The following is a 21,516-nucleotide window of genomic DNA, read 5'->3' on the forward strand; positions in this document are numbered from 1 at the left end:
ATTTGTAAGTGAATCGTTGTTTCACTGATGTTTTCTCTCTCACTCACTCTTCTATACCTGATGTTCTGATGTTTTCGTAAATGATCTGTGATGATTATTGTGAAACTATTTTGTATTCTATGAATCGAGTTATGACATTCTAACTTGTATTTGTGTTAAATCATTTATATATTAAAATAACAAGAAAAGCTAATAGAAAAGAATAGTGTTTGTCTTCATTACTGAGTTACTAAGTTATTTGGAGATGTTCCTAATAACACATGTTTAGCATATTTCTTCATTGTAGGTCCTCGTGGAGAAATAGCATATTGTCTTTCATTATTTGGTCCCTTTTAGCTCTACCAACAATTCATCAGAGGACCTTTGATATTGCTAAATGTATGATAATGATTTATGTGCCCGTCATTAGAGATTCGCTTCCAATTATTGTATAATGGTTGGTGTGGATAGGTAAGCTAACAAAAAAATCCCCCAACGCTTCCGCTGCATCAAATGTTATACTTGACATGAGATATTTTTGGACACATTGAAAAGAAAAATGTGTTTGCCAATTATTATGAGCAAGATCACCTTTCACTATGTAACAAACCTTTGAAGGTGACAAGAAATTAGAACAGAGAAATAACCACTGAGACCCCAAATATTGAGCCCACATTCTCCACAGTGAAAGTCTGGGACTGGGCTCAAAAACGAATCAACTAACTTAGTCACTTCTCTTAGCTTCTATACTTCACCCACAGAGGCGTTGGTCCTCCATTGGAGCTTGCTTCATCAAAGTAAGGGGTGTTGAACTGTTGGTCACCCAATGAGGAATAATAATTAGTCGCTAATTCACATACTAGTGATCAGATTTAAATAAACTACTCTCAGACTGTGACTCTCTCTATCATGCATTACAAATCAGATCATTTTAACAACGGTTTCTATGTAAAGAACATTAAGTCTCATATGATAAAAGACTCAGACACATTTTAGATAAATTTGCTATTGTATTAATGATCCAAAAATAGTGTATATAAATGACATTTTCAGCAGTTCTGTTATGAGTCTTACAGCACGTAGTATAAGACCACACATTTAGCCAAAGTAAATGTTATAGCTAAGGATTTAATTCTAGGCATCTTCCCTGTTTCTCTGCCTCTGCTGCTCAGACAGTGTGAATGTGTTGGGTAGAATGTTGGTGTGGATGATGGTGTAATGGAATGTGTGGATTGCTGTGTGAGAGAGTGTCAGTTGGATCCTGGGCTGAGCAGCAGGGAGGCTTCTCCTTGTGGGGCTTGTTTACATCTTTACTGGAAAACCTACTTAACATCTAAGAACAATAAACGTATTTATCTTTAACCTAACCACGTCTACTGGAACTCCTTACCTATCACACAACATAAACGAGTTGGATCAAAAACTATGCGTTGGGACTTACTTCAAGCTACTTCTAAGGAACTTTCATTCAAGATTATACTTATAAAAGAACCCTCTCAAAGATTGTGCGCCCTGCTGCCCCACAAGTGTCTAGATTCACCGGACAGCCCATTGACAGGGCTTATGCATCCTGCTAATTCTTACTTAATCCTCTTAAACTACGTGCTACAGTAAATTTCAATGCACTGCGGATTTTTAAACGACCTGGCATAGTCAAACCTGCACCAGTAAATTTCAACGTACTCTGATTTTGTATAATTGACAATGTTTGCTTCTGTACTACATGCCCGGCTTCTCATTTGGATTTTTAACCTATCCTGGTGTTGTTTCTACTCTGTTGTGACTACTCCTGATGGGCATACCTCACAAGACGACTTCGGGAGAGGGATGCTTCCTTTATTTTACACAGAGACATATTTTTATTTCTCATTCTCGGGGTTTGAAGTCAACTGAGTACCATTTTTCTACCTGTGAGGCACGAAGCCGCTGTGCACATTCTCATCGTTATCTTGTGCATTGTTCAAATTGCCCGCGAGGACTCCATGGACACTGCACATGCTTCCTTCCTCATGAGTGCATTCTCCAACATCCTTTCTTCTTTCACGTGCCTTCCTGGAATCCTGGGAGCTTCGCTGCTTGAGACGCTTTTACACACGCGTGTCTTAAGCCATCCGGCGTGCATCTTATCTACGTGCCGCCATTTGGGGCGATCCTTCATGCTTCAGTCCGGATCTTCTTCTCTTGTCTCTTCAACGTCCATGGAGTCTGATGTATGTGAAGTACTTTGGGGCAGTTTACTTTCCTGACTTCAGCCCTTTTTGTCATCTGAACAGAGACGCTTTGCAGGGTTTCGTCGCTGCGTCTCTCTCCTCACCTCTTTATTTGAACTTCAGGTTAAGCTTTGTAACTGAAGCAACAGCGATTTGCTGTCATCCTTTGGATCCCCTAGCCATGGCGTCTTAATTTATTTTCTTTCTTCCTTCTTTTATTTTGCACCTGGATTGTCTTCGTGGGATTCTTACTGGCTCAACTTGGCCCCTGACACCGGATTTCTGCTGTAGCCGTCATCGCCTTTTGCCCTCTGCCCTCTGAAAAAACCTCAGCAACTCGCCGGACCCGCTCCGCGGGTCCCGCAGCGCATAGAAGTCCAGCGGGAGCTGCTGCAGGCAGAAGGGCTGGTTCCTCTGTGTGTCACTATTTGGGGCGTGTTGGTGCTGGCAGGGCTGCGAGCACGCTAGCAGGGACTCCATCACCCAGGAGTCCCTGCCTGCCCAATCCGTTTCACCTGGGCTGCTCTCCCTGCTGGCCCCGCCCCCCCGCCAACGGAGTAAAAACGGGCTTCTGGATTGTCTTCGTGGGATTCTTACTGGCTCAACTTGGCCCCTGACACCGGATTTCTGCTGTAGCCGTCATCGCCTTTTGCCCTCTGCCCTCTGAAAAAACCTCAGCAACTCGCCGGACCCGCTCCGCGGGTCCCGCAGCGCATAGAAGTCCAGCGGGAGCTGCTGCAGGCAGAAGGGCTGGTTCCTCTGTGTGTCACTATTTGGGGCGTGTTGGTGCTGGCAGGGCTGCGAGCACGCTAGCAGGGACTCCATCACCCAGGAGTCCCTGCCTGCCCAATCCGTTTCACCTGGGCTGCTCTCCCTGCTGGCCACGCCCCCCGCCCATAAACATTGACATCTAATACTATTTTAGAGGGTCGCACGCCAGCAGCGCGGGAGCGCCCGGGGCTAAGTCCGGGCAAAGGGCGGGCCGTCTGTGGCCATCCGAGGACGATTGAGGACGGGACGGGCCACCCCTCTAAGCTTCATTTCGTGGTAAGACACTTATCCCTGTATTGCTACCAAGACCTACAAGACACGGACACTGTACCCCGTTTTCCGCACTTGTAATTTGGTATTTGTAAATTTTCTACCATTATGTCATCAGACGCAGGGAAATCACGTACTTTAACAGTTAATACTTCTAAAGGAACAGTAACTGGTACAATAGACCAATTCTTTAAACGTGTTACAACTGTTCTGGAAAAGGAAATTGCGGATACAGAGAAGCGTCTTTCATTAGACCTGTTAACCGGTAAATGCTCCTCTTTAGGTCAAATTGGGAAAGTACCCTCCCCTGGGGCGATAAATGTGGATCTGGGTAGTGTTAGCACCCACCCCATTGCCGAAAGGGAAGAGATAGATATAGAGATAAACTCCCCAGGTGTGGTCCCCCTCTCCGACCACACAACTAGCTCAAATACATCTGGGCTATCTGACTCACCGAATTTGGTTATATCCTCTCCGCTGACTAGGGCACCTTGAGAATAGATTAAAAAAAACAAAAAGAAAGAGACGAGGATCCCCTATTATGTCACCCCCGGTTAAAAAGGAGAAAGCAAAACCCTTGGCACAAACTTCGTCATTTATAGGGCCCCTTGAGATAAATAATCCAACTGCAAGCGCTAACACCATTGGGTTGTCTATTGGCCAGGACCCCGCGGGAGAATTACTTACCAAAATAGAGACCATGGTCAAGTCCCTCCTACTCCCTCTTCTTGAGAGAACTAGACTAATAAGCTAATTTTTGGACGATTTGGGCAAACAAATGCTAGGGAATAACTTGGTTCTAACTGAACTACTAAGGTCACAGACCAAAATCAATATTGCTGACCCTGCTGCCCCTTCTATTCGGCCTTCAGAACAACCATCAACCAGCGGTATCCTTATGAAATCTCATACCGCGCAGGGGAAAAAAGCATTGGCCAAATCATCCAAAGAAACTACCAATAAAGAAAAAACTAAGCCCCTAGCAAATGGCAAAGAAACAGAAAGGAACACAAAGGTCGGTGATAGGTCTAAAGCTGGAAAGATAGGAGAAGCTGAAAAGAAACTCTCTCCGGTAACAAATAATATACCTGTAGAAGATAGATCGGAGAACGGGAATGGCGAATGGCCACTTCAGCGCCCTAATATACCATTGAGTAGAAGAGTGGATTTACCTCCTGAATCAGCCCCATACACGATTAATATGACTGGGGTACCAGAATTGTCAGAGGGAATTAGGGAGGACCATCATGCCTTAAAAAACAAAACCATTTATTGGTTGAAGCAAAATAGACCTCTTCCCGCTCATATAAATGGGGAAATCCTAATGGTGATACGTACGAGCTGGGTTGGAACAAGACCAAAAGAAAAGAGGGGGACATGATAATCATAAATTTCAGGGATCATAGAGCTGTTAGATGTATTGGCGACTGGTATGAAGCCAGGGGGGGGGGCGGTATTTCCACACACTATGTCAATTACTTCTACCCACGAGAACTGACTTCTTACCCAAAACCAAACCCTGTAAAAGAGTTTCATTTAGATTGGAGGGAAGCGGGCTACCAAATTCCCCATCAAAACTCTCGTAATTATCCATTCTACCCTCAGCCCACCAGGAGGTTTCAGAACAATAACCCCCTACTACACCAGAGGTTTATTGTACCCACCTTTAACCATTTCTCGACGCTGTTTGGCTTAGACGAGGTAGATTGACTTAGTCTGAAGCAGGCCTCCTCACTAAAATCAATTATGGCAGATCCTACCACTCTCATAGAGGATGCTATTCCAAGCGAGAGTGCAGAAAGACAAGAAATGGAAAGCAGTAACCACTTACTACTACTTAATTTGACACCGGCTGAAGGAGTAGACAATATTACTCTGGGGAATAATCTCTGTAGTAGATCTAAGCACATGGGGGTTGATGGGCAAAGGGTCCTGGAGAATCTACCCGTAGCAGAGGCTGTTAGTATAAATAAAAGTTTAGACCTCAGAAAGGACGATAATAAAGTACAAATTATGTCCTGGAATATAGCGGTTTTACGCACAAAAATTATGAATGGAAGTGCCCTGGACTTTGTTCAAGATTACCACGTGATATGCCTACAGGAGACATGGATTACTACTGAAACGCATCTGATGGGGTATAAAACTTATTTTTCCCCGGCAGTAGCAGGCACTCATGGTAGGGCTAAGGGTGACCTGATGGTATATATAAAAAACACCATATCAGGGTTAAAAGTAACAGCTCTGAGTTTACAACCTAACTATCAGATATTGAGACTATCGTTCCAGAAGAAGAGGATAATCATCCTGGTAAATATGTACGATAATCTGTTAGAAAGTGAGAGAGTAAAAACACTCGGGACTCTCCGTAAGAAACTTTTTTCCCTGACAAAACAAACGCAAGGGTTAGATGTCCCAAGCATTATATGGGGGGGCGATTTTAACCATCATCCCTGCGATGGGAAAAATAGCAATATTTGTGGTGTGGTGGACGAAACAGAAAACTACACGACCCACTTTAGTCATTCTGGGGTAGGAGATTTTCTAAATGAAACTCTGTCTGAATTAGGTTTGGTGATATTAAACGAAACTAAAACACCTTGTGGGCAGTTACAGCCAACTTACCTGGGTAGGGGCTGGGAGACGACGATTGATTACATATTGGTCTCAGCGACCCTTGGTAGCAAGGCCCAGAGATTTAGATTATTAATAAATACTTTAAGCGATCACGCCGCTCTGGGCTTTGACTTGGTTGTGGACCAGGGGCAATTAACACCACAGCTCTTGATGACTGCACTTGCCCAGAACAAGATATATTTAAAAAAAATAAATGGCTATACCATAGGATGGGGAAAGATAGACCCAGTAGACCTGACAAACAAGGTGGTACTCGCGGTATATCCTGCCATAGTGAAGTGCCTAGATATTGACATAGGTGAAGAGGAAGTTTTGCATAATTTCAGTGCAATTCTGGATAAGGTAAACGATTGTTTAACAAGCATTAAGAAAGGGAAAAAGGGCGGGAAAAAAGGGTGGTTTAACCACGACTGTACTATGGCTCACAAATCCCTAAAAATAGCGTTAACAAAAACTGTAAGAGACCAAGAGGAGATTCGTAGATTAAGAAGGTCCTACCGATTAGCTTGTAAAACAAGAAAACAGGAACTGAAAAAAGCACTGTGGGATCAATTACATGCGAGTTCCCAGAATAGAAATAGCGAACAGTTCTGGAAGGTGGTGAAGACACCCTTCCTGACAGACGCAAGTGACCAGCCAACAGTAGAAGTGGCGATTGAGGGTCTAGCATGGGTAAACCATTTCTCTAAAGTTTTTGGTAAACCATCAGAAGTAGATATAGCAGAGGATAATAATCGGAGCATACAAGGTAATCTATTCCCGATTCCCTTAGATTATGGAATCCATGAAGTCATAAATGCAGTTAAAATGAGCAAATGTGGAAAAGCCCCTGGCCCAGATGGGGTACCAGTTGATTTTTTTAAGTTTAAATTAGACTTGTGGGCCCCAATTTTAAAGAGGGTGTTTGACACTGCAATGAAGTGTGGGATCATTAAATCCTGGACCCAATCGATTATGGTCCCTATATTTAAGAAGGGAAACAGGGAGGAGGTGACCTGCTATCGGCCAATCTCGCTACTCGATTCGCTGGGAAAAGTACTGGGCAGAGTGGTTCTCCAGCGTCTTCAGGAGTGGGCAGATGACTGTAAGATTCTATCTGATATCCAGTTCGGCTTCCGAGAGGGCTTCGGAACAACCGAGCAAGCACTGAACTTAGCTTTACTGATGGGAAAATACGTGTCAGCAAAGCAGGGAAGGTTATACATGGTCTATGTTGACCTCTCCGCAGCCTTTGACTGCGTCTCCCATTTGAAGCTTTGGTCAGTTCTTACTGACATGGGTATAGATTCAGCCCTTGTAAACCTTCTTCGAGCGCTATATTCTAATGCTTCATCTAGGGTGCGCTTTGGAACGCAGGGCGAATTATCTGAGTCCTTCAAGGTGGAGCGGGGTGTGAGGCAGGGTTGCGTGCTGGCCCCCTTTCTCTTCTCCCTTTACATTAACGGTCTTGAGATGGAGATGTTGAGGGGGGTCAGGAACTCCCCCGAGTGAAAAATCGCCTGGTACCTGCGCTCCTTTACGCGGATGATGCCGTGATCCTGGCACGCACCCCGCGAGAGCTGCAGAAAGCATTGGAAAGATATTCAAGGTTTATGGGTCATTTGGATCTTAAAATAAATATAAAAAAAACATATGTCATGGTGGCAGGAAAGGGAAAGAAAGGGGGAAGGAGAATTTTTCTTGACAAAGAAAGGCTAGAACTGACTACCCAAAACCCATACCTCGGGGTCATGATGGACGAAAAGCTTAACTGGAAAGCGGCCATCGAAGCCCGCAAACATCAACTTCTGCGAGCAATAATCGCCCTTATAAAATTCTCCCAGAAGTTAGGAAAGAGGCCACCAGTAGAGCTGCTCCGTATTTATAAAGCAAAGTCTCATTCCATCGCACTTTACGGGGCGGGGCTGTGGGGACACAAAAACACCAACGCATTACAGGTAGCAGAGAATACATTTATGAGATTCCTCCTGGCGGTACCCAACCTTTGCCTGCCATGCAGAGCTCGGAATGCCTCACATAGAGGATTTGGCAAAAATCCAACCACTATTGTTGTGGCGCCGTATCTGGACGTCAACAAACAATTTATTTACAAAAGAGATAGTGGCAGATTGTATGTTCTTGGAACATGTGGGGAAAATAGTGTGGTTGCTATATGTGAAAAATCTCCTTGCAGACCTGGGGTTGGCTAAATATTATTCTAACCCCGAATCAATTGCTGAGATCCCAAAGAAAGACTTAAAAATAAGGGCCCTGACCCATATGAAAGAACTACGGTTGAGTAAAGAGATAAAAAAACCATCAGTCCAACATTCCTTGGCAGTAACGACCACCCTGGAAATGGAACCATATCTGACATACGTTGAGTCACAATTTGAGCGCTTTTTGTTGGTACGATTTAGATTGAACATTTTCCATAGGCTTGTAGCTTTTCCTAAAAGACATAATTGGGATGAGTGTTTAACGGTGTGCCCTTGCGATGAAACGTCTGAACAATCAACGATGCATACCGTTTTGTTCTGCAAATATTATACTGCACACCGCAAACTATGGCTAATTCCCTTGCTGAGAAGCCATGGCCTCAGAAGATGCCGTCCTGCTATGCCACGCTTGCAATTTTTGAATACTGTACTGATCTCTAAATGTGTCAGCACGCTTTTAAAGTGTATTTTTAAACACAGAGCAAATTTTGGATGACGTAAAGTTTGTTAATTTAGGGAGAAGGGTAGTTCCTTTTTAATGTAAAGATAATAAATCTTGTTGTATGCCCGAGAAAGGGAATTTTAAAAGTGATGCTCAAGGAATAATTGTCAGTTTGACATTTTAATGTAATGTATTGTGACAGTCTTTTATGGTTTTTCTTTTCTGAAAACCGAATAAAGATTTACTTACTTACTTACCTGAATTTCTTTCATTTCCTTGCCATGTCACCTATGCTATGTACTGTTTCCTTTTTGATAGAATGTGTTTATACTTTCCTATTTTGTATTGAACTGTCATTATATTCTGATGTCTTGCATATGATTGTTATTACATTCCTGCTTTGATGTATTCATATAATGTACTTTTTAATCATATTGCTATTTACATGCGACTGTGCTGTTAATGTGTGTCTTTCAATGCATGCAGGTTTTACACGTTTTTCCTGTCTGTACTTCTATGTAGAGCATCTTCTTTTTAAAATTTTGCTTCTGTATGACTTCTATTTACATTGTATTCTTTTTGCTCTGGTGTGCAAGTTATTATGTCTTCTGGCATTCAATCTTATTAGTGGTCTTACTTGAGGTGTGACTGCACTATTGATTTTCTGTGGGTGCAGTCCACCCAGATCGCACTTTCTTTGCGCTTGCTGTTGGGGATTCACTATTTTGTTGTAGTTTTCCGTTTCGTACTTTTTTGTTTTTTCTTGCTGTTGATTCTCAGTGGGGAGCAGTACACTCAGTTAGACTCCCTCTGTTTGCTTTCTGGTTGGGTGCATTTACCCATTACTTGTTTTTGCTTTGGAGTTGTCACCCGCTGCTTGTGTTTGGTTCGGTATTGCCACCTGTTGCTTGCTTTCTGGTTGGGTGTAAGTCACCTATTTACCTTTTTCTGATTGTTTGTAAGCTTCTTTGCTTGCTTTTTGTTTGGGTGAAAGCCACCCTGTTTGCTTTTTTCTGATTGGGTGTAAGCCACCCGTTGCTTGTTTTTTGATTGGGTGTTGCCACCCGTTGCCTGCTTTCTGGTTGGGTGTAAGTCACCTGTTTGCTTTTTTCTGATTGGGTGTAAGCCACACGTTGCTTGTTGTTTTGGTTAGGTGTTGCCACCCGTTGCTTGCTTTCTGGTTGGGTGTAAGTCATCCGTTTGCTTTTTTCTGATTGGGTTTAAGCCCCATTGCTTGTTTTCTGTTTGGGTGTAAGCCACCCGTTACTTGCTTTCTGGTTGGGTGTAAGCCACCTGTTGCTTATTCTCTGATTTAGTTGTTTTTGCACATGTGTGAGTTGGGTAGTTCTGTGTGGTGTTTTGTTATGGGTGTGCCTGGAGTCTTGTAGGGTGAGTTTCATCTTCTTCTTTTTTGTGCTCCTTGTTTCCCTCCTTTTCTTTGCCAGTCTGGCCAGCTGGTGTGGTTGTGATGGTAACTTGGAGCATTTTGTTTTTGATTTGTATGCATGTGGAAGACTTATGCTTATTTTTTATAACTGCCTTCTTTACTTTATGCTGTTAATGGAATATCATACATCTTTCATTTTCTCATTTTCTTTTGCTCTGCTTTGCAATATCTTCTCACGCATTTTCCTTCTCTTTAAATGCAATGTTTATACAGCAACTTTTATGTAATGCTGTTTACAATTTGCATTTTGATATATTTTCTCTTGTTAGTTTCTTTTGTATCATGTTGATCTTTCAGCTCATATTTGCTATTGTTTTTGTGTATTCTATAAAGGGGGAAGGTGTGTTATATCTAAGGTTTTCATTGGCATGTTCATCTGTAAGGGGAAAGACAAAGGCATAAAAAGGTAATCAGGCAGGCAGTCAGCAATGGTGGGTAGAGGAAACAAAGGGCAAAAATGGAGGTTCCCTTCTCCTAGGAAAGTCACTTTTTATATTCCAACTTTTCCATGTGTGACATCAATTGTCACCATACAATGGTCTGATTGTCATGTGACCATTCTACCTCTCATCAGGTACAAAATTGATACTCCAACATATTTTCACATGTTGCTCATGAGAAACAACTGTCTATTCCATTCTCACAAGTTATCTGACAAAGAGCTTATTTACTTTGTTGCTTTTCATGTATTAAGTTGAAGGGTCAAGTTCCCATCAATTCACTCACAACGAAGTACGGAAAAAGTGTCTACTGATTTAAAAATGTTGCATATAAAGAGGAAACATAAAGCAACATTTGAGGAAACGTAACAAAAGTCCATTACCAGCCTATGAATAATGCAATCTAAGGAAAAGTTGCATTTCAATCCAGAATTTTGTGCAATTTTGTGGAACACGATCAGTGCCATGAATTAATAGCATTCGTTATGTAAACCAAATTACATACAACAAAAATACATTGCAGAATTTTTGGACTTCAAAATTCATACAGTGATACACAATGGTGAGATAGTAAGATGCACACCCCCCTCTGTGCTAATCCAGCTACTGATGAAATCCTGTGATCCGCCCAACCCTTTAAGATATTATCAGATTGTACAGAGGATCTGTGGTGGGTCTCTTGGAGAAAAATAATATCGGGGCTGAGAGTTCTTAACCAACATTCGATAGCATTTTTCTTACGAACGTTATTCAGACCATTTGTATTAAAGGACACAAACTTCATCCTATTTCTCATTAATACTCATAAAAAAAAAACATTCAGGTACCTTAGAAAAATGACCAATCTCCAGTGCGAAAACGCGCAAACAGTAAAGTGCAAATGCTTACATATAAACAACATATAAACAACCTTTGTGGAAAATACACCGACCGTCATTCCAAAAACAGCAGCTAGTTGTAGAAAGCTGAATTAAAAATGCAAGGAATGTGCAACATATATCTAAAAATCTCCTTTTTAAGCAGCTGTGCAAAATCGTGCAAAGTCGTGCAAAATCAGCAATAAGAGTGCAAATAGGATTAAGCTCAAATCTTTTTAATTCTTATAATTCTTTCCGAGTATAAACAAACTATCGGGAATTTGAGCCCTATTCCAGTCGTCCCTTGTAGAGGAACCCCCCGGCTCAAATCTGGAGGCACCTTTCCATGTGAAAGAAAGAATTTGATAAACTTAATTAGCAAAAAACAGGCTACTGCTAACAATGATTTTTTTTTCTCCCCGTAGTTGTACTCCTAACTGATCAAATAACTTCTTAACATATGAACTCTCTTTTTTTCTCTCTACAACACCCCCTTCACCAACCCACCCAATAGGAAAACACATAGGCTTTCTTTTGGAAGGGTCATTTACTGACCCTGGCGGAAGATGGGCATTTGCCTATGGTAAATTAAATCATGTAAATATAATATTAGCTACAATATATGCACCAGTGATAGATGACCCGCTTCCAATTTTGCAGTTGAAACAAGCTTTTGACGGGTATTCCCGGGCAAATAATATGGGGGGGGGATTTTAACTTTTTACAGAATCCTTTAATTGACTCATCTAAAAAAGATCGGCGCCAGAATAAACCCCAAGTTGCCATCGCCCTACAGAGTTGTAAATCGGATCTGGATGTTATTGATCACTGGCGTTCTTCTAATACCCTCAAGCGTCAATATTCCTGTTATTCTGCAAAATATGATTCTGCATTTAGGATAGATTTTTTTCTTTCTTCATATGGGCTAGAAGTTTACAAATGCGATCATCTACTGAATGCTTTTTCTGATCACGCTGCAATTTATATGGAATTAATAATAGGAAAGCAAGAATTGGCGTCAGCTAGAAGATGGTATTTTAATAAACTAAACCTCTGTAGAGCCTTTCCTAAGATTGTTTTTGATTCTCTCAGAGAGAATTATTAATTTCCCTTGTCTGAATATATATTGCTCTGAGATTCTACTGAAAGTTTTCTGAACTTCTCTTTATGAGAAGTGCTTAATGATTTAGAATTTCTTAAAACTTTATGGTTTCACCTCCTGATTTAGAACACTAAAGATATTTATTTCTCATTTCCTAGGCTTAGAATAGAGACAGATTTATTCTCCTTATGGGCAGTGCTAACTGATTAAGGATTGCTTAAAGCTTTATGTTTTCACCTTTCAAATTGGTACTCTTTATGGTTCCAAGGGATACTTTTCTCTCATTTCCAAGACTTAGAATAGAGATTTACTTATCTGGGACGCGCTTTATGCAATTGTCCCGTATTGTATTACTTGTAATTAATGACCTATATTGAGAACTAATTAATAAAGAGATACTTACTAAAAGACTTAATAAAACATTTGAAACTCACACTGAATCTCATCATTGAATCCAAGTAATGATAATTCAAATATAATGAATAGATTGATTTGATTTGTGGCTCCTGATTAATTATCTTCTTCCGACCAAGGTCTTTTGGCCCTGGGGCCAGTAAACGAGCAGGGACTTTCCTCAGAATGAGTAATAAATGTTATATTATAAAGCATATCTTTATTTAGGGTCCCTGCTCCACTAACTAGTAGGCCACAAGTGACTCCTTGCTCTGTTGAGTCAAGACCGATCTATGACATTCCCCTAAACATTTTGATTTCCTAACAAACAAAATGATCATTCACTGAGAGTGTTTAACAAGTGAAATACTAATAAATAAAAAGACACACAGTCACTTAAACACCAAAGAAATTGAACCATTAATCTTCAGAGTAAGAGTGGAATTCCTAACCCACTATGCTAGCAGTGAAACTCTACAGCTCTGTGTTGAAACATAACTACAGCATTTGAGCCAAAACATTTTGCGAGATTAACATTTTGAAGTCCATATATGGAGAGACCATTGCATCAGCAATCTCTCTCTCCCTCTCTCTCCTCCATCCCATTATGGATAGTAGAGATAGAGGGAGAGAGTGAGAGATTGAGAGAGAGAGAGAGAGAGGGAGAGAGAGAGAGAGAGAGAGGGGAGGGAGTGCCATTATTTAGGCTTTGATGAATGATATACTTAAAATTAGATATTTTTGGACAAATAAGAGGTTTCATGACATCATCTGGTTAGCCGATTAGAAATGGTGAACATGTTAGGAGATTATTGGATGCATTACAAATCCCCACTGAAAATGCTGTTATTAAATGTGCAGCTCACAGAAGAGACAATGGATATGTCACAGTCAGCAACAGATAGGCTGATGAGTAGCACACGATTGTGCTATAGTGGCCTGCACATTTAATGGAACATTCATAGAAGAATCTCAGGAAGAAGACGTTTTTTCAATGTTAATGTCTATAGCTGACACATAGGAAGAACTCTACAGCTTGCAGGAAAATGTCACTGAGACAGATCAGCAGTGTTGAATCAGAGCAGGATGTGACAAAAATGCAAATTACATTTGGATTTCAGTAGATGGAAGGCCAGTGTTGCCAGACAGTTTGTAATCTTCCAAGACACAGCCCTTTTATGGTCCCACACATTTAGGGAGGAATGCTATGGTTAAGTCATTTAGACAGAATTTATTCGACCCCAGATTCAGCATGCTTGCAGAAGATATCAGTCATTGTTTAACAAGCCAACAGATGAATGTAGGAAAACGAATACCAGTTACATTGAGTCCCACAGGAAGACCAGGTAGACCTTTCAACAGAATGCAGATGGATATTCTTCGAGATGCCTGTTTGTAATGGGCTAAGATATATCCTCGTTATAGTGTGCATTTTCTCCTCATGGATGGAGCCTTTGCAACACAGAGAAATTACAGTCTCACAGTAGCTAAACTGCTGTTGAGAGAACTGGTATCGTGGTACGGAATGCTGGTTTCTCTGGAGTCAGATCAAGGAACTCAGTTTAATAAAGAGATCCTCAAGATGTTGTGTGCAGCATTACAAGTGGAACAGAAGTTGCATTGTACCCACCAACCAGAAGCTTTTGGGATAATAGAGCAGCTGAATGGAACGACAAAGTCTCGACTGGAAAAAGTCTGTACATTTACTTCATTGAAATGGCCTGATGCTTTGCCTGTGATGTTGATGGGCCTTCAAAGTACACCTGACAGGAAGACAGATGTATCGCTTCATGAGATTTTGATGGGAAGAGTGATGAGACTGTCTGCTGTACCTGCAACTGCCCTTGTGAACATAACAAATGCCATAGTACTTGATTACTGCAAAGTATTGGTTGATGTGGTGCATTCTATTTCCCAACAGGTTGTAGCTGTCACTGCAAATCCACATCATAAGCAGTGCTACAACTTAAACCCAGGAGGCTGGATACTCTTCAAGAACATTGTGAGAAAGTCCTGTCTGTACCCAAGATAGAAAGTCCCCTACCTGGTTATTTTAGTCACAAACAATGCTGTTATATCTGCCAGAGTGCCAATCTGGGTATGTGCTTCACATACCCAGAGAAAAAGAGATCCATATGAAGAAATAGTGTTCTATGAGCCAGAACCAAGAATAGTGGTAACTGCAGTACCGCAAATAGTACATGCACCGTTAGTGGCACCACAGCAAGGAAAAAGGGGTGAAGAACATCAGACAGGTGAAGATATCCAATTCCCGAATATCACACAGACTGGCATTGGAGCTGTTGGAGTAGAAGAAGGAATAAGTACTTCAGCAAAAATCATAGTAGTGATAGTTCCAGAGCAACAAGAAGACCCAGCAGAAGGAACAAGCACTACATTGAGATCTGAAAGAACTTTCATTGCTGAATGGCCAAGAATCTACAATTGAAAGAAGTTGAAATCAAGTGTGCCAATTGGCTCAATACCACCTACAATCACTGAAGAAGCAGAGTCAAGTGGTATAAGTGACACAGAAAGTGATCAGGTATCAAAGAGATTCCAAAGATCAAGAGTATCTAACTGAAGAGATTCTGCACCTCAATGAACCTACTATGTAAGCCAAGTGCTAAATGTACCAATGTCATATTTGTTTGACTGGAGCAGAGAATTGCCTGAACCTCCTTGAAACTGTTGACTTTTAAGTTTGAAAAGGATTTTGAGAATGAAAAACCAGTTGTTGACAAACTCATTGAATGAACTGAGCAAATAGACTGAAATAGACTGATAAGTTGCTAAGAAGAATTAGGAATATTACCTAGGCCCGAGGTAGCAGTAGAAGAACAGGGATAACATTTTAGAAGAACACGGAGGAGAGTTAAGGAAGACTAGACGAAGATTGTTGTAAATAAAGGCCTGAATGAATTCCTAAGAAAAAGAAGAAAATAAAGACTGTTTGTGCAATACACTCATCATTTTAAGAAATCAGGGGCCATATTATGTATTAGGGCGCACCTTTCCTGTTTGCGTATGACGCACCTTAAAACAGGTAAGCCAGGTGCAAACAGAGAAAGAGTGCCTATTACACAGGATGTGCAAACCCCAGGGCAGCCATGAACTTGTGCTGCCCTGGGGGCAGTACATTCAAGTGAAATACGGAGCTGCTTTGAAGCAGCTGCTCTGCGTTTTACTGTGCAGGTGGAAACCTGACTGCGCTTTGAATGGGGATTAGAGATACCCTTTCAGGCGGGTACATTCAGTGACTGCACCTGCATGCAAGAGGTCGTCTGGGGGTCCATAAGATACCCTTTACCCCCTGCAGGGGGCTACTCTCTGGGGGTGCACTAACAGTGGGCCACCTTTTCAGAGGCACACTGACAGGGCGTCTCCTGACAGCTTCTTTGCCTCTGGGACCGCATCTGTAATACGGCGTGGGTGCAGAGGCAAACGGATTCCATCATTTACATGGGGCACACCCCATGTAAATGAGTGAACGCCCCCTGCAGATAGCTCTGGCACTTTATGTGCGCAAGCACTATCGGTATTACAGAAGGGACCTCACAAGCATCTGTGGACCCTTCTGAAATACCAAAGTGGCCCGGGTGCACGCAAAGACCCTTTACACCCCTGGGGCACTCTCTGTAATACGGCCCCTGATTTCAGATACGCATGTCTATTCTTAACAGAACGAGATGCATTATTAATATAGGGATTACACTTTTAGTAGTAGTATTAATAGCCATAGCAATATTATGGGTTAGATATTTTACATCTGAGAAGGAGAAATCTGTATTTTCATTAACTAACAAAACATTTTCACGGGATGAATTAAAAGCCTCATTTGTAGATCACTTGAAAGAAGATTATTCAACTAATGTTTATTCTTTCTAGGTCAGTTCAAAAATATACACATGCTATGAATGCTAAGCAGTGTTAAGTGTGTACGCACTTGCCTTCCTTGGCAGAGGAAGAGGTTACATACCGTCACATTCCTTTGTCATGTGCAATTTCATGCAACATATTGCTTGGTTTAGTTTATAGGCAACAGCACTTAGAATGTTATTATTCTAACTATGACATGATTCTTTCTAAAGTACCTTTACAGAAAAGCATAAACCTATACCCAAATGCAAAATAAATAGACACTGCTTGGCATTGTTTTAGACCTTACCCTCCTATTTACACTGTTCAGGCTTAGGAAAATAATGTACCTTGCTTAATGTGATCATTAGAGAAGACATTTATCATGATGTTTGAAGAAAGAAGGGCACACATTACATGTAGAAAAATTCTGAATGATGATATTTTAAAGGATGCATGTAAATAGGAAGAAGATGACTTTAGAAAGAAAAGTAGACCATTGGAAACAACTTGCATACTAAAATGCTTCACAATGGGAGTTTCTGCAATATGCAATTGGATTGCAACAGCAGGAGGAGGAATCCTCAAAGTTAGAATAGTACCTGTATTAATTATAGTTGTCTGTTTCCTGACTTCACTAGGAGTATATAAGGCTATCAAAATAATATTGCAACAGAAGAAGAATAGAGAAACAAACAAACAGATAAACAAAGATTTATAATTAAGGGACCACATTAACAAAGAATGCAACCGATTAAATGAGAGGGAAAACCTAAAATGAAGAAGAAAAGACTCAACTGAAGACAAGAGCGAGTAGTGAGTTGATCTGTGAATGTTGTGTGCTGGTTGCAAACCATCGGATGGGGAGGCTGCTAGAGGGTTTTTAATAAACAAAACATAATGCAATTAACATGTAGAAATAGCATCTAGGCCTTAAAAGGAAAAGTCACATTTAAAAGACATAGTGAGAGCAATAGGCTTTCATAGCTGCATAAATTAAGTTAGAAAGACTTCTGAATTAATTTTTTCCTTTTTCTTTTCTCTGACCTAAGGTCAGGAATGTCAGTAATGAAAGATTTAAGACTTTCAATGAAACAAAAATGCTGAACTGAACATGAACTAATGGAAAAAAATAGATTTTGACATTCCCATAGATATATTTTCATAGAATACAATAATGTATTACATTGTGTAGTTTAATTTCCGCAAAATGTTTCTTCATGAGTAAAATCTGAAAGTTAGAATGTGGGAGAATTGCATGATTTCTTCTGTGTGATATAGAGACCTAACCATGAACTGTTTTGTCTTGTACTAAAAATGAACAATGGGAACCTACTCTTGACTTACACAATGTTTATGAAATATTTTGTTTTAACACTTAATGTCTCTTACCCTTTTGTCCTGAACCGCTTAGACGACAGAAGCTTTCCTTGTACCATGATGACACCGTGTAATGATTGGCTGAGAAGATAGAAGATTGCAACGTTTAACCTTAGTGATAGATATCAAATTGTCATATTAACACGTGTTCCTAGAGTAGTCAGAGAGATTCATCAGTCCCTTTCTAAACTCTCTGCAGAGCCCTTTTCTAAGATATTCTCTGACTTTCTCAGATACACTTATTCTTTTCCTTTACCCTAATCAATGCTGCTCTGAGATTCTACTATTTTGTGAACATCTCCCTATGGGAAGTGCTAACTGATTAAGGATTGCTTAAAGCTTTATGTGTTCACCTTTCAAATTGGTACTCTTTATGGGTTCTCAGAGTTACGTTTCTCTCATTTCCAAGATTTAGAATAGAGATTTACTTATCTGGGTCACACTTTATGCAATAGTTCTGTATTGTATCACAGATGAATTGATTAGCTATTTTGATAACTTATTAATAAAGACATACTTACTAAAAGACTTAATAAAACTTCAACAACTCACACAAAATCTCATCATTGACACCCATGAAATTGCAGCTCCTCATTAATTCACTTCATATGTCCAAGGTCTTTCAGCCCTGGGCCAAGTAAATAGCAGGGACTTTCCTCCGGATGAGTAATAAAATAGATACTGTATCCCCAACATTTATTTAAAGTTACTGCTCCACCAAAGGTCATTTCTCTGCTTTAATTTCTAGTCAACTTCAAATGTTTAAGTTAGATACTGAAAAGTGAGTCTCCGCACAAGTAAGTATATGTTTTAGCATAAAATGTGGAAGGGACAGAGGTGAGTGGCTGGAAAATCAAGAATACTTTCTGCTGCTGGAAAAGGGAATAGGGATTAGTAAAGAGGGGTTAAGGGAGGGTCAAGGGGTAGGCACATGTACCCACCCACAAAAGATTAAGCCCATTGTTGTTCACAAACTGCACTGCTAAAAGTTCTACAGCCAAAAAGGTACCCAAAACAGTAGTATATTAAACCAGCGTAGAGCTGAAGTAAGATCAGCACGACACTTGCCCAACCACTAGTACTGCAACACCTTGGGGCAGTAAATAAAACCCAATGGGAAATCTTTTTAATTGGCAAATACATTTTTCATTTCAATTTGTCCAAAAATATCTCATGTTAAGTATATCATTCATCAAAGCCTAAATAAAATCCCTCTCTCTCTATCCCTCTCTCGCCTCTCTCTCTTTCTTTCTCTCTCTCAGTCTCTCTCTCTCTCTCTCTCTCTCTCAATCTCTCTTTCTCTTTCTCTCTCTCTCTCTCTTTCACACTTTCTCTCTCTCTCTCTCTTCCATCCTAAAATGGGATGCAAGAGGGAGAGATTGCTAATGCAATTGTCTCTGAACATATCAACTTCAAAATGTCATAATAGCACAATGTTTTGGTTCAAATGCTTCAGCTATGTTTTGACACAGAGCTGTAAAGAGTTACTTCAACCCAATGGGGTTGGTTTTTACACTCTTGATCTGAAGGGTAATGGTCCCAGTCCTGGTTTATAAGTGAGTGTGTATCTTTTGATTTTCTAGGTTTTAACTTGTTAAACATTTATAGAGAAAGATCATTAAATTATTTATAACATCAAAAAGTTTGGGACGAATGTCATAGTTAGGTCTTGACGCTACAGGGCACACAGTTACTTGTGGGATAGTCAATCAATCAATCATGGGCTTGTTAAGTGCGACTGCACACCCGTAAGGGTCTCAAGGCACTGGAGGGGGGGAGGGGAGGTGCAGGTTCCAGTCCATCAAGGAGGGGGTCTGTCGAAGCGCCAGGTTTTGAGGTTTCTCGTGAAGATGGGGAGTGATGTTGTCTGCCTGAGGTGGAGCGGTAGGGCGTTCCATGCGTTGGCCGCAAGGAAGGAAAAGGAGCGTCCACCTGATCTGGTGTTTCTGGCATGGGGAACCACAGTGTAGAAGAGCTTGGCTGATCGTAGGGTTCTTTGGGGTGGGTGGAAGTTGATTCGGCTGTTGAGGAATGCTTGTCCTGTGTTGTGGAGGGCTTTGTGTGAGTGGGTGAGGATCTTGAAGGTGATTCTTGCCTCGATGGGGAGCCAGTGGAGTGTGCGCAGGTGTTGGGAGATGTGGCAGTGTCATGGTAAGTTGAAGACCAGTCTTGCGTCGGCAGTCTGGATGTTTTGCAGATTTCGGTGAGATTTTTGTTTATTCCGGCGTAGAGTACGTTGCCGTAGTTGAGTCTGCTGGTGACAAGGACGTGGGTGACAGTTTTTCTGTGCTCGAGGGGGATCCATTTGAAGGTCTTATTTAGGAGGCAGAGGATGTGGAAGCAGGAGGATGTGACAGAGTTGATCTGGTGGTCCATTTTGAGCTCAGAGTCTAGGATGATTCCAAGGTTGTGTGTGTGGTCCGTGGGGCCGGGTGGGCTGCCGAGGGCGGTGGGCCACCAGGTGTCGTTCCAGGCTTTCGGGGTGTGGGCCCATTATGAGTACTTCGGTTTTGTCGGTGTTAAGTTGTAAGTAGCTGCCTTTCATCCATTTGGGACAGCTTCCATGCCTTTTTGGAAGTTGTGTTTGGCTGTGTTGGCTTCGTTGGACAGGGAGAGGATGAGTTGGGTGTCGTCTGCGTATGAAACAATGTTGAGTCCGTAGGTTCAAATGATGGGGTGAGGGGAGCCATGTAGACGTTGAAGAGTGTTTGGCTGAGGGAGGACCCCTGGGGGACTCCGCAGGTGGTTGGTGTAGGGTCCGAGAGGAAAGGGGGGAGTCTGACCCGCTGCGTTCTGCCAGAGAGGAAGGAATAGATCCAGTCGAGGGCCTTGTCCTGGATACCAGCGTCATGGAGTCTGTGTGTTAGGGTGCGGTGGGATACCGTGTTGAAGGCCGCTGAGAGGTCAAGGAGGATGAGGGTTACCGTTTCTCCTTTGTCCAGTAGGGAACGGATGTCATCTGTTGCAGCAAGGAGGGCGGTTTCCGTGCTGTGGCTTTTTCTGAAGCCGGATTGGGAGTAGTCGAAGATGTTGTGCTCTTCGATGAATGTGGCGAGTTGGCTGTTGATGGCTTTCGCTGGGAACAGGAGCAGGGAGATGGGTCTGTATTTTTTGAGGTTGGTGGGGTCTGCCGAGGGCTTCTCTAGGAGGGGCTTGATCTTGGCGTGTTTCCAGTCGTTGAGGAAGAAGGCGTTCGCCACGGAGCGGTTGATGGTGTGGCGAAGCATGGGTGCGATGGTGTCGGCGGCTCTGTTGAAGATGTGGTGGGGGCAGGGGTCTGTGGGGGCCCCGGAGTGGATTGACTTCATGGTCTTCAGTGTGTCTTTGGTGGTGAGGGTTGTCCAGCTGTCAATCGTTGGCTTCAAGGTGTCGGGGGTGGTTGCTGGGGGTTCCGTGTGTTGGTTGTCTTTGTCGAAGTTGTCGTAGATGTTCTTGATTTTGTGGTGGAAGAAGGTGCTGAGTTTGTTGCAAAGGTCTTGTGAGGGGGTAATGTCAGTCAACTCGCTGGCAGGTTGGGCGAACTCCTTGATGA

Source organism: Triturus cristatus, chromosome 2_2 (genome assembly GCF_964204655.1).
Source record: "Triturus cristatus chromosome 2_2, aTriCri1.1, whole genome shotgun sequence".
NCBI lineage: Eukaryota > Metazoa > Chordata > Amphibia > Caudata > Salamandridae > Triturus > Triturus cristatus.